The sequence below is a fragment of the Tenrec ecaudatus genome, chromosome 2 (genome assembly GCF_050624435.1).
Source record: "Tenrec ecaudatus isolate mTenEca1 chromosome 2, mTenEca1.hap1, whole genome shotgun sequence".
NCBI lineage: Eukaryota > Metazoa > Chordata > Mammalia > Afrosoricida > Tenrecidae > Tenrec > Tenrec ecaudatus.
The window spans coordinates 91,867,736-91,886,514 of NC_134531.1; positions in this window are offsets into that span (position 1 = coordinate 91,867,736).

An 18,779-nucleotide genomic window follows, 5' to 3' on the forward strand; every position below is an offset into this window, starting at 1 on the left:
GACAAAGAATCAGTGTATCAGTCTTTCAGGGCTAAATGATCAATCTCACATTTCCTTTATTTTCTGATATCACCACCGGTCGCAGGTTTAATGTGACCTTAACTGGACCAGGGTCCACAGTGGTTTAGCCATTAAGACCTACTCACCCTCCATGATGTGACCCAAAATGTACTTTCCATAGTAGGATCTGCTGTAACAGTCAAGAAGAAGATTATGGGGGTGCCACACCCTTATTCCACTCAAAGCTGTGATGCAACTGTTAGGAGTTCTCACTGGGGCTGTAGCCTGCTTCCAGCATAAGTGGACATTGTGGAAAAATTGACTTTTTTTTTGGGGGGGGGGCTAAATCCTACATCTTGTTCGACAATCTCCAGTTCTTTTGACTTGAGCTAACAGTGTGCCATATCGCCTGCTGATCCTAGTTGTCAGAAGACTGCTATCTGCCCTGTTCACCTTGACCTCATTCACTTCTACAGCCTCCAGTCTGTCATCTTCCTACTGATCTTGTATTCTTCAGTTCCTGCAGCTATGAAAGTCAGGAGAAGCCTCCAGCCCAACATCTGACCTATGGACTTTGAAACATGAAAGACTTGGGCTTGCTTCTGTCTATAACTGTGTTAGCCATTTTACTGAGGCACCTCTTTCTCTTGAGTTTCACTATTTTTGATTTGGTAGAGAATCCAGTCTTCTAAGATACCCTCTTTTCTCAGAAATAAAGAAAAGACATTGGAAGCCTATAGCATTTTATTCATTTAATAGGTGCATAATGCCTAGTCAGGAATATTTTGCTGAAGATCATCTAACAACGGTTGCAGTAGTACCTGACAGAAACTTGGCAGCAGTTCAACAGGATTCAGAAAAGTATGTGGAACAAAGGATATCATTCTGGCGATGGATGATGACCTTGAGAAGAATGGGAATTCCAGAACCCTTCATTGTGCTCATTTAGAACCTGTACATGGATACAAAGGCAGTTATGTGAACAGAACAAGAAAACAGCAAGCATGTGGTTTAAAATCAGGAAAGGTGTGTGTCGGGGTTGTATCCTTTCATCATATTTATTCATTTGTATGCTGATCAAATAATCAGAGAAGCTGGATTCCACGAAGACAAATGCAGTACCTGGACAGTGAGAAGGCTTATTAACAAGCTTTGATTTATGGATGCCACAACCCTGTGTGTTGAAAGTCGGGAGGAATGAAGCACTTGCTGATGCAGATCAAAGATTGCTAGCTGCAGTGTGAATAACAAGTCCAAGTGCAAACATCAACATCCTCACCACAGGACTAATAGACTACCAGGGAAAACGGATTAAATATTGAAATTGTTAAGGCTTTAATCTTTCTTGGATCCACAATCGAGGCCCATGGAGGCAGCAGTCAGGTGATCAAACAGCCCATTGGATTAGGTAAACCTGCTGCACAAGACCTCTTTCAAGTGTTGGATAGCGAGAATGTTACTTTGAGACTGACATGGTCCAGACTCCAACCATGGTGTTTTGATCATCTCATCTGTATGTGTGAGTTGTATACTGAATAAGGAAAACTACGGAAAAATAGATACATTTGAACTATGGTTTTTGAATACAATATTGGAAGTACCATGAACTGCATAAGAACAATAAGATCTCTCTCAGAAGGACAGCAAGAGTGCTCCTTAGATGCAAGGATGTCGTGACTTTGTCTCATGTACTTTGGACAGGTTGTCAGGAGAGACCTCTCCCTGGAGAGAAGCATCGTGCTTGCTTATATGGTGGGACAATGAAAAATAGGAAGATCCTCAACCAGATGGATTGGCATACGGGCTGGAACCATGAGCTCCGACATAAGAACGACTGTGAGGATGGTCCGGTTGTACACAGTGCCTCTGTGAGTTGGGACTGATTTGACGGAAACAGTCGTGCTCTAAGAAAATTCCCATCTGGGGATGCCATGCTCAAGTGTCGTCAGGAATGGGAAGAGTGTGAGCCAGTGGTAACTTCAGGAACTGGCCTTATCCAAAGGCATTTCCATAAGAGGAAAGAATTATGTGAATTGCCAGAATTTTGTACAAGAACCACCAGTTGGTACCTTTTGAATAAAACATCAGTTTCTTAACTTCCTGGGATGTAGCTCCATACTTACTTTGATACTTTTAAAAATGGATTTACTGTCAAAAAGCATGTATTTAGAACATAGTTTATGAATTGAAATAATATATACATGTGTTAAACTTTCTGATGCTCTTCTGGTGAAAATAAATGTTATTTTGAAGGCATATGGCATCATGAAGTCACAAAACAGATGTGTAAGATTGGTCACTATCGAGTTTTATTCATAGAGAACATGAAATCATTAAATTATGAAACCTGATTTCAAACAACCATGCCAGAATGGATAAGCAAAATAAATATTGTCAATTTCAAATTAGTCACTGTAGAAGGAACGACTTTACATTACATAGAATATTTTTGGAAACCTTCTTGTGAGAACTTTGGGTGCCTTTTTCAGAGATCTTTTGAAGTCGTCTTGGTCTTACATCTTCCCCAACTGAGGTCAGACTTTATTTTTAGAGAAAGCAAAAAGTTAATCAAAGCCAAAGTCACTGAAAGAGATAAGCGATCAAGCTGTGTTGCTCCATATCTGATCAAAATCAAACATGTCATAAATCCCACAGTGGTGTGCTTATGTGGCCTTAGAAGTTTTAACTGTCATCGACGACAAATTTAGATTCCAGTTCAAAATATGTTCCAATATAAGTAGAATATGTGATTAATTTTCTATGATAATGACTTTGATGAAAAATTACATTTGGGTATATAGGTTTTAATATATTTTTAAGTAAGGAAAATTATTTTTTCTCATATGGTATGTCCAATTGAATTCTAGGTGTATTAAAATGTGATATTTAAAATAAACCTTTAACAATCTAGAAGAAATTACAAGATATTATCAGATTTATAAAAATAAGAAGAGAAATTTTAAAGGAATTTGAAATTCAATGAAGAGGTTTAGAAATGTGACACATTATTAAGTAAATACAGGGTCATTTAACCCCCAATGGGTCACTACCCACCGGTTGAGAACCGCTGCTCTAGAGGACCAGAGTCTAAATGGAATCAAACTTGTCAGGTTCCACTGAGTCAGCACCAACTCATAATGCACAACAGAGGGAAGTACTAGCCTGGCCTGTGCCATGAGTCCAATCGTGACTGACCTTGAGCCCATTGGTGAAGTCATTATGTCAATGACTCTCCTGAGGGTTGTCCTCTTTTTTCAATGACCCTCTACTTTACCAAGCATGGCATGTTTAACCAGGCAATTGTCTCCCCTGGAAACACATTCAACACGCCTGAGACAGCGTCTCACTATCTTTCCTAGTAAGGAGCCTTCTGGAGATATTTACTCTGAGACAAATGCGTTTGTTCTCACACTCCATGATACTTTTAACACTCTTCTCCAAAACCATTATCAATCTTTCACATGCATATATATATAGGGATTGAAACTGGGTAATCAAAAGTCAAACTTACACATCAAACATATAATAAATGTTTCAATATATACATATTTTGAACCAGCAAATTGACTTATGGAATGCATATTAAGAATATTATGGATGTATAAAAAATTTATACTTAGTTGAGACCATTTTATGAATACCTGGATGTCTAAATAATAGCAGGTTAAGTTGGTAGAATTTGGTGCTTCAATGGAATAGAATATATTGAAGAACAAGGATGTTACTTTGTGGACCAAGGTGTGCCTGGCCCAAGCCATGGTATTCTCCATTGCATTATGTACATCTGAGAGTCAGACACTCAATTAAGACCAGAGAAGAATCACAGTGAATTTGTACTGTCGGAGAAGCTTACTGGAAGTACCAAACACAGCTAGACTTAGTTAGTTTTTTGTGTCAACCTGGCCAATAAACACATGTGGGGTTAATTGAAGGGTGGAGGGATAAATGACTCACTGAGCCTTGCCTTTCTAGTTCTCAGGTCTCTTGCTTTGTGATGGTCAGACCAGGGTGCAGCTGTCTTAGCCAGTTCCCTGCTTCAGCTGGCAAGGCTCACTTCCTGCAAGATATCCCTGAGGACAAGCCACGTGGACCTAACCCGTTGCAGCCCTGGGTGCTCGAGACCTCTGCCAGCGCTGAGATGCTTACTCACTGATTCAGCTTTCCTCCTGCAGTCGTGCAGTAGGCGTCATGGTGTGTGTTTTGTGAGATGGAGGAGAACTTTGTGGATTGGTGTGGGACATATGGGTTAATGTTGGACTTATGGGTTTGGGCAGCACTGGGTTGGGATATTTGCTTGATATGCACTTAACCTTTATATAAAACTCTCTCTCTTACACAGAAACATGAGTTTCTGTGGATTTGTTTCTCTAAAGTACCCAGAATAACACTGTGCTAAAAGGAAAACCCGATCTATAGCAGAAGAAGACCAGAGTGCTCCTTAGAACCAATGATGGCAAGACTTCATCTTATACATTCTTTGGACATCTTGTCAGGAGAGATCAATCCCTGGAGAAGGACATCATGTCTGGTAAAGTAGAGGAGCAGTGAAGAAGAGGAGGGTCCTCAATGACATGGATTGACACAGTGGTGTGTCAATGGACTTGGGCACAGTAGCAATTTATTCTGTGTGTATAGAGTCACTATGGGTCAGAGAAGACTCAATCTTACCTAACAACAACAACATGATGAAAAAAATGAAAACAATTTATAATAGAATATTTATTTGACAAAACTGATGATCAAGCAATAACTCGATGACAGCTACTTCACCAACGAATATTTTACTTCATGTTTATATAAGCAACAATGTAGATATTAAATAAATAACAAATCAACAAAAAAAACTAGCCATGGAGCAAACACTGTAAAATAATTACTTAAATGTTTATCCATTGTCCATATTCTATGTTGCTAAGAGTCTAAATAGTTATCTCTAAGTATCAGATAAAAGTCTACTTTATGTGTTTTCAAATTTATGAGAAGCAGAATATTCACTGTGGTTACACATTGGCGGCTGACCGCAAGGTCAGAATTCAGAGCCACCTATAGCTCCCGGGAAAGACAAGGCTTCCGACTACTATAATCAATTACAGTCTTAGAAACTCACAAGGGAGGTTCTACCCTGTCCTTAAGGGCCCCAATGAGTCCGCCATGACTCAATGGCAGTGTGTGTCATAAGTGTGTATTTTTGAATCCTTCACCTTCTGAACGTGTAGTAAGAAATCCTACTGCTCTTAGATACAACATTACCTCTACGTGTGGACATGTTCTCACCAACCTTGCAACTTCCATTCGTATTAGTGCAACGAACACGCACTGGAATCGCCTTCCAGCACTTGGAGAGCAGCTCCTTCAGTGAAGACATTGCACTTACTGTGTTGTGTTTTTCTCCTGAGATAGGAGATTGCTGCATTTTGGGACATTCAGAGTAGGTGGTGTAAAGCTTATGATCATCATTTTAGAAGCCAGTCTTATTTTTATGACAATTGAAGTCTCAAAGAGCAGCAACTGTGCAATGCACTGATACCCTTTCTATACCAGGTAGACCCTCTGAACTCTATCTTCCTTCAGGCCTTCACATCTCTTTTCTGTTAGGTAAAACCAAGAGTATAATTTTGATTATTTATTCACCTTATTATATTGAAACTAAAGCTCCTTCATCTTATTTCAAGTTTGGTTAATAGCTATTGGGATTGAGATATTTCTATAAAACAACTAATTCTGCCTTATTCTACATAACCTGGATATTTTCTTAGCACGATCCTGTCCCTCAACAAAAAATCCTTTGGAAATTATGGATTATTGCAATAATAATTCTTTAAATGGAAACCACTTTTGGAAGAATAATATTTAAACTTGTGAATTCTCAAAAGTTATATTAAAGATAATGTTAATAACTTTCCCAATTTATAGGTAAAATAGTTTCCATCCCTGGATTTATATTGTTATTTCAAGTAGGAGTAAAATTTGTAGTAAGTATGTTTTACTTATTGAAGAACTAGAAAATGAAAAGATTAATTTTGAATTTTATTAACAGGAATATAGTTTTATCTAAAATACATTACGGTACAGCTATAGTTCTTATATCCATCAATTGTTTTCCAGTTTGTTGTAAAATGGTGGCTTGCATTTTGCTGGAAAGTACTTAATTACAGCACAAGCATCTCCTATCCTGGCAGGGTCACCCATGTTACAGAGGATTCAGCAGAGCTTCCAGATAAAGAACAGACTATGAATAAGGAAGAGGAGGTCTGCTTCAGAGAGATTAGTCACTGAAAACCTCATGACAAGCAGGAGGACATTTCCAGAGATAGTACCAGAAGTTGAGTCCTTTAGGTCGGAAGGAATATAAAATAGAACTGGAGAAGAGCTAGCTCCTCAAAGCAGTTTACCTTAATAATGTCAATGGAGAAAAGCTTTGAGGACTTTCACCTGCTGACGGAGCATGACATGAAACGAGACGAAACAAATGCAGACATCCATAAATACTTCTCATGTGAAATGTATGCATTATGAATACCAGAAAATTGGAAGGCAAAAAAATAAATAAATAAAAATCATAAACACCAATGCCTTAGGCATTAATGAGCTTATAGTCTAAAATGCCAAGAACGACAAATCCCAGATGAATAGAATTTCATTCGTCATCAAAAAGAATATTTTGATATCTATATGGAAGAAAAATATTTTCTCTGATATGATGATATCTACATGTCTAGAAGGAATATCAGTTCATGCAACTATTATTTGAATTTAAGTACCAATCACTAAAGCAAATGAGGAAGAATCCTACCAACTTCTTAATTTTGAAATTTATCAAATATGCAATAAAGATTTACTGACTATTTCTTGTATTTGGTATGTAAAAATTGAAAACTATGAGGAAACATCAGTCATTGGAAAATATATCTTTGGTGATAGAAATGAGACTATAGATCTCGTGGTAGAATTTGGAAAGACTTCTTCATTATACACATCTTTTGTCAAGAACATAAACAGATCTCTCCATATGGAATGCACAGGCATAAAAGTGACTATACCATGGCAAGAGACAATAGAAAAATTAGATTTTATCATTAAAAACAAAGCCAAGGGTTAACTATGGAACATACTATCATTTGCTCATATGCAAATTCAGGTTGAAAGTGAAGAAAATAAACAACTTCATGGGAACAATGTACCTTGTGTGCAACCCATGTGTGTTTACAGACAATCTGAAGGATAAATTTGATGGATTGAACATTAATGATGAATGAACACATGAGTTGTGAAATGACATCAAAAACATCATACATGAAAAATCAAGATGTTATAATGGTGCCCGGCTATCAAAAAATATAGCATCTGGGGTCTTAAAGGCCTGAAGATAAACAAGGGGCCATCTAGCTGAGAAGCATCAAAGCCCACATGGAAGAAGCAAACCAGCCTATCTGACCACAAGGTGCAGAAGGGACCAATTATCAGACATCAAAGAGCTAAAAACCATATCAGTGGGTGCCCACCTCCCTGATACGATCAATGAAGACAAACGTGAGCATAAGAAAATGTGGTGAAGAAAGCTGATGGTGCCCAGCTATCGAAAGATATAGCATATGGGGTCTTAAAGGCTCAAAGATAAACAAGTGGCCATCTAACTCAGAAGCAGCAAAGCCCACATGGAAGAAACACACCAGCCTGTGTGACCACGAGCTGTCGAAGGGATCAGGTATCAAGCATCAAGGAACAAAAAAATCATATCATTGAAAATATGAGTGAATGCAGAGTGGAGCCTCAAAGTCCAATGGTAGCCAATGGACACCCCTTACTGAAGGGTTGTGGGGAGGAGATGAACCAGGTAGGGTGCAGGGAAGCAACAATGAAATATATATAATTTTCCTCTAGTTCTTAAATACTTCCTCCCCCCCCCACTATCATGATCCCAATTCCACCTTACAAATATGGCTAGACGAGAGGATGTACATAGGTACAGATAGAAACTGGAAACAGGGAATCCAGGACAGATGACTCCTCCAAGACCAGTGGTGAGAGTGGCGATGTGTGGAGGGTGGAGAGAATGTGGGGTAGAAAGGGGGAACTGATTACAAGAATCTATGTATAGCCTCCTCCCTGGGGGAGGGACAGCAGAGAAGAAGGCTGGGGGAGACGTCAGAGAGTGTAATATATGACAAAATAATAATAATTTATGAATGATGAAGGGTTCATGAGGTAGGGGGAAGTGGGGAGGGAGGGGGAAAATGAGCAGCAGATATTAAGGGCTCAAGTAGAAGGCAAATGTTTTGAGAATGATGATGGCAACAAATGTACATATGTTCTTGACACAATGGATGGATTGTGATAAGAATTGTACGAGCCCCCAATAAAATGATTTTTAAATAACAAGATGTTATTAAAAAGAAACTGGCAAGAAATAAAGGCCAATGCAGAAGGTGTCAGAAAAGATTCTGAAACTTGCTCTTGAACATATATTATTTAGAACAAGTGGAAGAAATTATGACACAAAAGAGAACAACAGTAATTTTCAAAATATAGCTTAAGAAGGCAAAAGATAGTATTATAGTGAAATGTGCAAATACCTGGAATTATAAAACCAAGACAAACAACAATAACAATAAAAACACCAGCTCAGCATATCTCAAGCTGACAGATTGATGAAGTAATTCAAGCATCCTGTTGCAATACTGAAGGATTATTCAGGCAAAATAGTGGACTGTGCAAGAGTTATCAGAACAAGATGAGGAAGAGAGAGTGAAGCACATCCTGGACCACCAAGCCTTGACAATGAGATTCCCACTCAGAGCAATCAATCCACAAAGAAGACCATATGGCCGGCTCCACTATGAGATACGACATCCCTCACTGATCCATAGCCCTACAGGGGACAACATTGGAGACACAGTGTGGGAATTGCACCCAATTTGATCCCACCATGCTGAGGCAAAACACTAAGGGCATGCAACAGAACAGCAAGGGAACAGAGAAAGAAAGTCCCGAAGGAGTACCAAAAATAGACTTTGGGGCCAGGATTGGCGCCCCATCAGATTCAACCAGAAAACGCTCCTTAGGCCAACAAACAGTCCTTGAGCTAACTACAAGCTTTTCTTTCTTTTTGTTATGTTTTGTTTTGTTGTCATTGGCTTGTTGTGGTTTTCTTTTCTTTTGTTGCATGTTATTATCTCCACAGCTCTGTCTAAATAAGATAGGCTGGATGAACAATCTGTGCCAAAGGGATCAGGTATCAGGCATCAAAGAACAAAAATGCATATCATTGTTTGCTCACCTCCCTGATACAATTGCTGAAGACAAATGGGTACATTAGAAAATATGGCAAAGAAAGTTGATGGTGCCCGACTATCAAAATATGTAGCCTCTGGGATCTTAAAGGCTTGAAGGTAAACAAGGGACCGTCTAGCTCAGAAGCAACAAAGCCCACATGGATGAAGCACACCAGCCTGTGCAATGAAGTATTGAAGGGATTAGGTATCAGGCATCAGCAGAACAAAAAATATTATCATTGTGAATGAGAGGGAGTGCTCAGTGGAGACCCAAAGCCCATCTGTAGGCAATTGGAGGAAGGGTCACGGGTAGGAGACAAGCCAGTTAGGGTGCAGGGTAGTAATGATAAAACATACAACTTTCCACTAGTTTCTAAATGCTTCCTTCCCCCACCCCCCACTACCATGATCCCTATTCCACCTTATAAATCTGGCTAGGCCGGAGGATGTACACTGGTACAGATAGCAACTGGAAACACAGGGAATCCAGGACAGATGATCCCTTCAGGACCAGTGATGAGAGTGGCGATGCTGGGAGGGTGGGGTGGAGAGGGGGAACTGATTACAAAGCTCTATAACCTCCTCCCTAAGGCAGAGACAACATAAAAGTGGTTGAAGGGAGACGTCAGACAGATATGACAAAATAATAATTTATAAATTATCAAGGATTCATGAGGGAGGGTTGAGTGGGGAGGGAGGGGGGAAATTAGGATCTGATGACAGAGGCTTAAGTGGAGAGCAAATGTTTTGAGAATGATGAGGGCAATGAATGTAGAAATGTGTTTTATGCAATTGATGTATGTATGGATTGTGATAAGAGTTGTATGAGCCCCTAAGAAAATGAGTTTTTTTAGAATGATGAAATTAATAGAAGCACTCTGTCCAAAGCAATTGCTTAGCATTCAACCTTTACACATGGTATCATATGATCAAGAATTGATAGTATTGAATGAGGCAGTCTAAGCTGCATTGAAGGGGCTAGGAATTAATGGAATATGGAGTAAAATGTTTCAACAAACTGATACAACTGCTTTGCTAACAATTAGAAGAGACTCATATCTGTTTCTATTGCAACAAAATGCAGAATTATGAAATACTATGATTAAGATCACATTTAATTAAAATTTATTGAAGATAACTCAAAGATTGATGGAATAGTACATCAACAGTAAACTACCATTAATTCAAATAGGATTTTTACATAGATATAGGATGAATATACCATTGTGGATAACAGATTGACCTCGGATGAAAGCAGAGGATACCAGAAAGATAAGTATTTGTGTTTTACTGACTATGCAAAAGAATTTAAATTCATGGATCATAGAAAATTATTGATTACACTTGGAAGAATGAGCATTCAAGAACACTAATTGGGTTAACTTGTAATGTGTACATAAGTAACGGCAAACTGCCCGTTAGAAGTGAAATGACAAAACCTCTTCTCAAGTAATTTGGTGAGACCAGTCCCTGGATGCTATCATTCTTGTAAAGCAGGATTTAGCAAGAAGGTGGATGACCTTCAGAAGATCAAGACACACAGTGGTTACAAGAATAGACTCAAACCAGACAATTGTGAGCGTGCACAGGATGATGCAGTGGTCCTTCTGTGGGGCATATGGTGGTATGACTTCCTGACAGCTGAGAGTAACATTTTTCATCATGGAGCAATATGGTTTCATAGGAACAGTGTAGAATCATGCATGTCTAAAATCAGAGTCAGGAAAGTCCATTTAAGTTATGGCTCTGACCCACACGAGCTGTATTATCTTAGACCTGCTGTTCATGTCTTCCCAGGCACAACAGGCATAATAATCCATACCTCAACATTTCACTAAAAACACTCAGTAATATATATATATATATATATATATATATATATATATATATATATATATGGCATTGGAAATTATTTGAATCATAGTAAGCACTACATAAATCATAGTTGTCACTGCTGCCAGCAATAACACTAACTTTTAAAAAACTCATTTTATTGAGGGCTCGTACAACTCTTATCACAATCCATCCATCTCTCCACCGTGTCAAGCACATGTGTTGCCATCATCATCCTCAAAACAGCTTATTTCTCCTTGAGCCCTCCTTCACTGAATCCAGAATTCATGCCCTTACCTTCCATGCTGACTCCTTGTCTCTCTCAGACAAGCTTCCCAGATGTCTCATTCTATATGTATTACTAGCAATTCTTCTCATGTTTTACTATTTCTCAAATAATCATATCCTTATTTTCCCCTAAGTTGGCCCATAATAAAATATATTGTATCACCTTGATCCACTTCAAACTTGTCTTTCCCTATGGCTTCCTAGACTGTTCTGGCTAATTTTGTTCTCTCTCTCCTTGCTTCATATAAGTCTCTTAATCGCCCCACCCCCCACCCTGAACGAATTACAAACCCTAAAGATCAGAGATCATACATTTTATTGCTCCTGAATTCCTTACAATATATTTCTTATAATCTTGTTCTGGTAACTATCACATGTAATATACTATCACAAAATGTCATCACTTAAAGCAATCATCATTTTGTTACAGTTCATCATTTGGGCGGCCAGCAATCTGAACAGCCCTTGGCAAGATGATTCTTCTTGTCCACCTGGAATTGACCTATTCCCCTTTTCTCTGTGCCATGAAACTGGTACAAGGGTTGTAAGGAGGGCCAGAGTGACTATGCTCACGTTTCATGGGGCACTGCAGGGCTAGGTGAAAGACTGATCTTGGATAAAACTGTTCCCAAAAATATATTGGCTACACATGGCCTATTAATTTGATCATTTTAGTATGGTGGCCTCCTGAGAGTTGGGTTTCTTATATACCAGGTCATTCTAAAATCTAAATAGGAAAATGTAAAAACTATAAAAATACAACAAAGGTCACACTCATATATACCTTAGCTTCAGAAGTCAAATTGCATTAATATTTGGAGTAACACAGGTGCACTCAGAGTCCTGAAAAAGTAACATAGATTCAACCTTTAAATGGAACAAAGGAAGGTCAAAGAATTTGGTCACAGTTAAAATTGCCACAGTCCACCACTGCATAGATTGTTCTTGGAAAGTATAGTCAATGTCTTGCTTATATTTGTATCCCTACTAAGAATGACTTGTAGATCTGATGATATTCCCAATAGGAAGGCAGGAAGGAGGGAAAGAAGGAAGGAGGGAAGGAAGGTAGAAAGGAGGGGTGAAAGGCAGGCAGGAAGGAAGGCAGGAAGCAGGGATGACAGGAGGAAGGGTGTATGAGGAAGGTAGGACAGAGACACAGAGAGGAAGAGAAAATGTATTGTTGTCATCTCTACTGGTAATGGTCCTTGTTTTAATCCTCACAAAATATCACGTCATTTTTCTCTTCTAAATTGACTCTTAATCAGAAGTAATTCCTCTCTTAGATGCACAATCAATACAAACATAATAAATGTAAAGAAGAACTAAAGCCCCAAACTCCCTGTAGCTGAGTCTAATTTGATGTATATGATCACGCTATAAGACAGAGTAGAACTGCTACATCGAGCTTCTGAGGCTGTAACTCTAGACAGGATTAAAAAGTCTCATGGGACTATCAGTGAGTTTGAACTACTCACTTTGTGATTAGCAACCCAAAGCTTCATCCATCATGCCACCAGGTCTTATAAAAAGAGCTAAAGAGTATGTCTCTTTAGTATATTGATGGCAGAGCTCGGTGATATGGTTAGTGCTATCAAGCCTGTTCCCACATATACCGTCCCTAATGACAACAGAAAAAAGCTGTTGTCTGGTGCAGCACTCTCCTCACAGTGGTTGCTGTGTTTGAACATACCACTGCTACAGCTACTGTCTCAGTGCATCTCATTAAAGACCTTCCTCTTTGTGTCTTCCCTCTATTTTACCAAGTATGATGCCCTTTCCAGGGATTGGACTCTGCTGAGAGCATGTCCAAAATATGCGAGACAAAGCCTCCTCATCCGCACTTTTCAAGAGCCTACCGGCTGTACTTCTTCCAGGATAGATTTGTTTCTTCTTCCACAGCACGTCCAGTATTCCTCACCAACGTCATGGTTCAAATGCATCGGTTCTTTACAGGTGGTTCTTTTTCCACTGTATAATCAAGATATAGTTATTATTACTGGGTACCAGAATACAACAGTTGGAAACAAAAAGACTGATCAGTTACTGGAAAATAGAAGCTGCTAATATTCAAAATCACATGATAGAATTTTGGAAGACCAATGACTCCTTAATTGGAACTACTTTTTTCAACCACATAATGACTATAGAGATGAAAAGAGGAAGACCTTCAACAACATGGATTGACACAGGACCTTCAAGAATGGGCTCAAACATAACAATTATGAGTATGGCATAGAAGCAGGCAGTATTTTATTGTCCTGTACAAAGGCTGCTATGAAGCAGAACCAAGTCAATGGCATCTAACCATAACAACATATACATGAACATTGCCAGGTGAACCACACAGGAATCAGATACACCACAACTATGAAAAAAAGACAACGAAGGAGCTTATTTTCAGCCTTAAAAATGTCACTGGACAATGCAAGTTCAAGTTAAAGTTGAGGAAGATCGAATTATGTCCATGAAAGCCAAAATTTGACCATGAATGTATCCCACCTTAATTTAGAGATGATGTAAAAACAGATTTGAAACATTGAACACCAGAAAGCCCAAAGCAGAGGAACTGTGAAATGGCATCAGAGAAAATATAAAAGAATCAAGAGGTGAATAAAATTTTTAAAAAGGATAGAAATTTAAGGCCAAAAGAAAGGCCAGAAGGTACTCTGCAGCTTCCTCTTCAATGCTGAGCACTAAAAATGAATAGAAGAAAATGTACAACAAAAGAGAAGACATGGTAAAATATTATAATGAAATTTGCAAAGAATTGGAATTAGTAAAACAAAAGGAAAAAATAAGTTCCCCATTTCCAAAGCTGAGAAAGATGGAGAAAAATGTAGCAACCCAAAAGCTGCAATATTTAAGGATTCTATGATGTGGAGGCACCAAATGAAGATGGAAGGAATACACAGAGTCAATGTACCGAAAACATTTGGTCAAACCTCAACAATTTTTGGATATAGAATATGACCGAGAATTTATGGCATTGAAGGGAAAAAATCCAGCAGCACTGGGAGAACTGGCATCAAACACGGCCTCAGCAATTGGCAGACTGTCAGGTGAGACGCTTCACGGAATGAGTGCAATACTGGAAACACTCATCCATCACAAAATAAGGGCCAGGTGGTGGTGGGGGTCCACGAGACAGCTAGTCAATTAAGTAATAGCATTCATTTGGATTCAGGATCCAAAGAAAGATATTTCAGCAGAATGCAGAAATTATTAATATCACAGACAAGTAAGAATTTGCTGAAGATTATTTTTAAAAATCCTTGAAGCTATACATGGAAAGGGAACTGCCAGGAAGTCAAGCCGAATTCAGGAAAGGCCATGGAATGTGGACTACTGCTGCTAATGTCTGGTGAATCTGGCCTGAAAGTAGACTACCCAGAAAATGCTTACATATGTTCATCTGCATGAACCATAACAAATTATCCAAGAAATAGAGCCTTCGATACCTTATAACTTGGCAAAGAACGGCAATTCCAGAGCACGTGTTGATACTGGGACACCAAGAGCCAGTCATTCGAACAGAACAGGAAGCTACTCTGACTGAAAGGAGGAAACGTGTATGACAAGATTATATCCTTCCACCAAACTTGCCGGACTTGCAGGTTGAGCTAATAATCCAATCAACTGGGTTATATGAGGACGAATGGTGCAGCATCAGGATTGGAGGGAAACTCCCTGTTAGGCTGGGCAGACTAGAGAAACAAATTCATTGACACCCATATGTGTATACGAGAGCGTTTTATATAAGGGGTAATTGTACATTAAGAAAACATTCCAACCCAGTCCAGTCCAAGCCCATAAATCCAATCTATGAAGTTCTCTTCAGACTCAGGAAACATATGCAATGACACCAAATGCAGGGCGATCACAGGCCAGTCTTGGGATCCAGTGGCAATGTAATCACCTCAGCGCTGGCAGGGGTGTCCATGTGGCTTCTCCAGGTCCAGAGTTCTCTGCATGGGGTGGGTCCATGTGGCTTCTCCTCAGGGATGTCTCACAAGGAGTCAGCCTTGTCAGTAAAGAGTCTCCAAAGAACTGAGATAGTGAGAGAGAGAGCCCTTCTGTCTCCATGGAGGAAACCCCAGAGGCCTTCCAGAAGCCTCAGCGGCAGGCCATGCCCACAGAGGCCTCATTGGCTGTGACCTGATTGACAGGCTAGACTCCACCCCTTCACTCTGAATTCTCTCCCAAGTTCCAACCTGACGCCAGTTTACGTAACTACCACACCCCCTAACAATATGGCATATGCAGATATCATAACCTTGCTTAAGGAAAAAAAGGCTTGAAAGCACTTACTGATGAAGCTCAAAACCTACAGGCTACAGTATGGATTACACTTCAAGTTAAGAAAACAAACAGCCTCACAACCGGACCAATAAGAAACAGCATGATAAATGGGGAAGCGTTCGAAATTGCCAAGTATTTCATTGAATGCAACATTTAAGGACGCAACCATCGAGAAATCCAATTTTGTAATGCAGTAGGCAAATGTGCTGCAAAAGTCGTCTTTAAAGTGTTCAGAAGCAAAGACGTCACTCAGAGGAATAAGATGCACCTGACCGGAGCCATAGTCGGTTCAAGCACCTTGTACTGCAGCGGTTCTCCACCTTCCTCACACCGCGACCCTTTAGTACAGCTCCTCATGTGGTGGTGCCCCTCCCACCATAAAATTATGTTCATTGCCACTGTAGTTTTGCTACTGTTATGAATTAGGCAAGCCCTGTGAAAGAGTCGTTTGACACCCCTCCCGGGGTCGTGACCCACAGGTTGAGAACCTCTGTGCTGCCTGTGCAAGCTGGACGATGACTATTGAGGAAATTGAGGACTGCTCATCTTCCCGATAGTGAAAGGAACGCAAATGAATCAGTTGGAAGTTGGGTTCTTCCTTTTTTCTTTTTTTCATATGAGCTTAGTCTTTCCCCCATGAGGCTAGTGACCACCTTGATGACAGGTAGGTTTAGTGCCAACCTGGCCAATAAACCATCTCATTATCACTGTATCCTAATCTTCCTAAACTTCTCTCTCTATTTATCTGACTTCTCTCTCTTCATGTGTGTGTACCCTGTGTTTAATAAGTCACTTCTCTAAACAAGCTGAAGCTTTACTTCTGTTAGATTAAATGAGGTTTTGTCTAACACTGTAACTATCTGAAAATATAGCTGTTGTTTTTATAGTAACAATGGAAGAGAAACAGAAATTTGTGGGATGAGTCTGCCACCTACTAGTAGTGTAAAGTTGAAGAAAGATATCAATTTCTTTACCATGTTCCAAAGAATTGGATAGATACAAGGATGTACTCTATATTAAAAGGCACAAGTAGTGGATGGGAAACAATTCTCTGCATTCTTAAAGGCACGGATGCTGGAAGGAATTTGGACCGGGTGCGTTGTTATAGTAACCAAACATTTGGCGCACCTCTATGAGCAGGCATCTCTGCTGGCAATCTCCAGTATCGGCCCCTAAATCCAGCCTGTGTAAATAGTATCCCCCTTTTACATGGCAATTGCATGTCTAACAGCTGAAAACATGCATATTGTCAGGGAAAGGAACTGACAATCCAGCCACTGAGCCAGTATAGAGAAGTTATTCATTATTGGGGTCAGCCCAAGGTCAAGAACATCAAAATGAAGCCATTAAGCAAAATGGTGACAAGCCCGATAGTGATACTGCAGAAGGAATATGTGGCCTTTGTGAAGCAAGGTTAGGATCCAGGGGCCTGCACAGGGCTGTGGAGTCTGGAACAGGCAGCCCGAGACTGGAGGTGTTTGTAAATAGCTTGTTCCATCAGGGCTAGAGGAAGACTTCAAAGTAGGGGAGATCAGCCACCATCAGAAAGTGGAGTCTGCACCAAGCATTCCTGCCTGCCAGAGGTCCCAGGTGTGTTTCATGCCTTCAAAAAGCCCTCTTCTCCACAGCCCAGGTTTCCTCGCCATTACAAATCTGGAGAACAGATGGGTACAGATGGATGTCTTCTTTCCTGCTGATGAAGCCGGGCTATTTTGACCCCTGCTGTCCAGAGTAGGGATTGAATTGGCCTCCTCATGCCTCTGTCTGAGGTTCAGTCTCACCTCAGGGAATGGAGGTTGCTAAAGAAAGGTGTGCTTAAGCATATTAAATGTTAACGTTCCCATTAAAAGCATGTGGAATGCACTTGGTTTAAGGACTGTAGGAGTTTCTTTTTTCTTCTTCTTTTATTTAGCACTTCATGCTAGTAGTGTTCTCAGTAATTAGAATTTTAAAATTTATTTCTTTAATTTGTATAGGCTTAACAGAAAACATCACTTGTATCAGAACAACATAGAAAATGCAGTTTTGTGTTTAGTGCCTAGATGTAAATGTAGCTATCATGGTTTTGTTGTATGACTATAGTACAGGATCTTCCATAAAATATATATAAAGCGATGGTCAATCTCTATATCCTATGGTCCGTGCAGTGACTACAGAGAAACCTACTCAGGTATGGAAGTCAAGAAGGGGTCATGTGCCGCCTTGCCTTTGTTTTACACACCTTACTGAAGCAGAGTGCTGGGCCTGCCACTGCAGATGGACTTTCGTGGCTCTGGGTGTCTGGGAAATGCCTATTTCATTAAGGATCCTGAACCCTATCACGTTACACTTCAGAAGTAGTGACCAGCTTACTTAAAACAAAGAAGTTTTGACCTTTCTCCCCTTATGAAACGAAAAACAGATGAAGTTAAAGTGACTCATTTCCGGCTTTAAATATGTTCTAAGAAACATTTCTCTAAGTAATTCAGAACCTTATATTTTTCCTCTCATTTTTATTTTATATTTTTACATAAATATCTCATCCCTTTTTGGTCAAGGTCAACATATTTATAGCTTATATTCATGGTACAGTTCACTATACTTTTCCCTTTCAGTTTTCTTTCTTTCTTCTTCTTCCTCTTCTTCTTTTTTAACTGTGTTGTTTATAACCGTGACCCTTGATCCTCCAAGTCTTGAAACAGCTTGGCTTTCAGCAGCTAAACCTGACAAGGTCAGTATTTTTCTGTTTATTCAGAGAACCCTATTTACCCATTGGGATTTTTAAAAGCAATTCTGTTAGGCATCACTTGGAAAATAGTTTGTAGCATTCATAGAGACTTCTACAGAGTCAGAGCTCAATAAATGACCATGTTTTGCTCACATTTTTTTTAAACTCATCATTATCTGAGCATTTGGCCCTTAAGCAGTTGTACCGATGGTCCAAATTTAAAATAAAATGAAGAGACATAAAAATTTTATCTAAATGACTTGAGGATAACACACCTTACCTAGCCAGCTATAAATTAATCAAAAAAATGAGTCAAAGAATTCTTGGAGTTTGCCCTGCAAAAGATGTTCCATTAAAAGCTGCATAGTAGGTTATGGGAT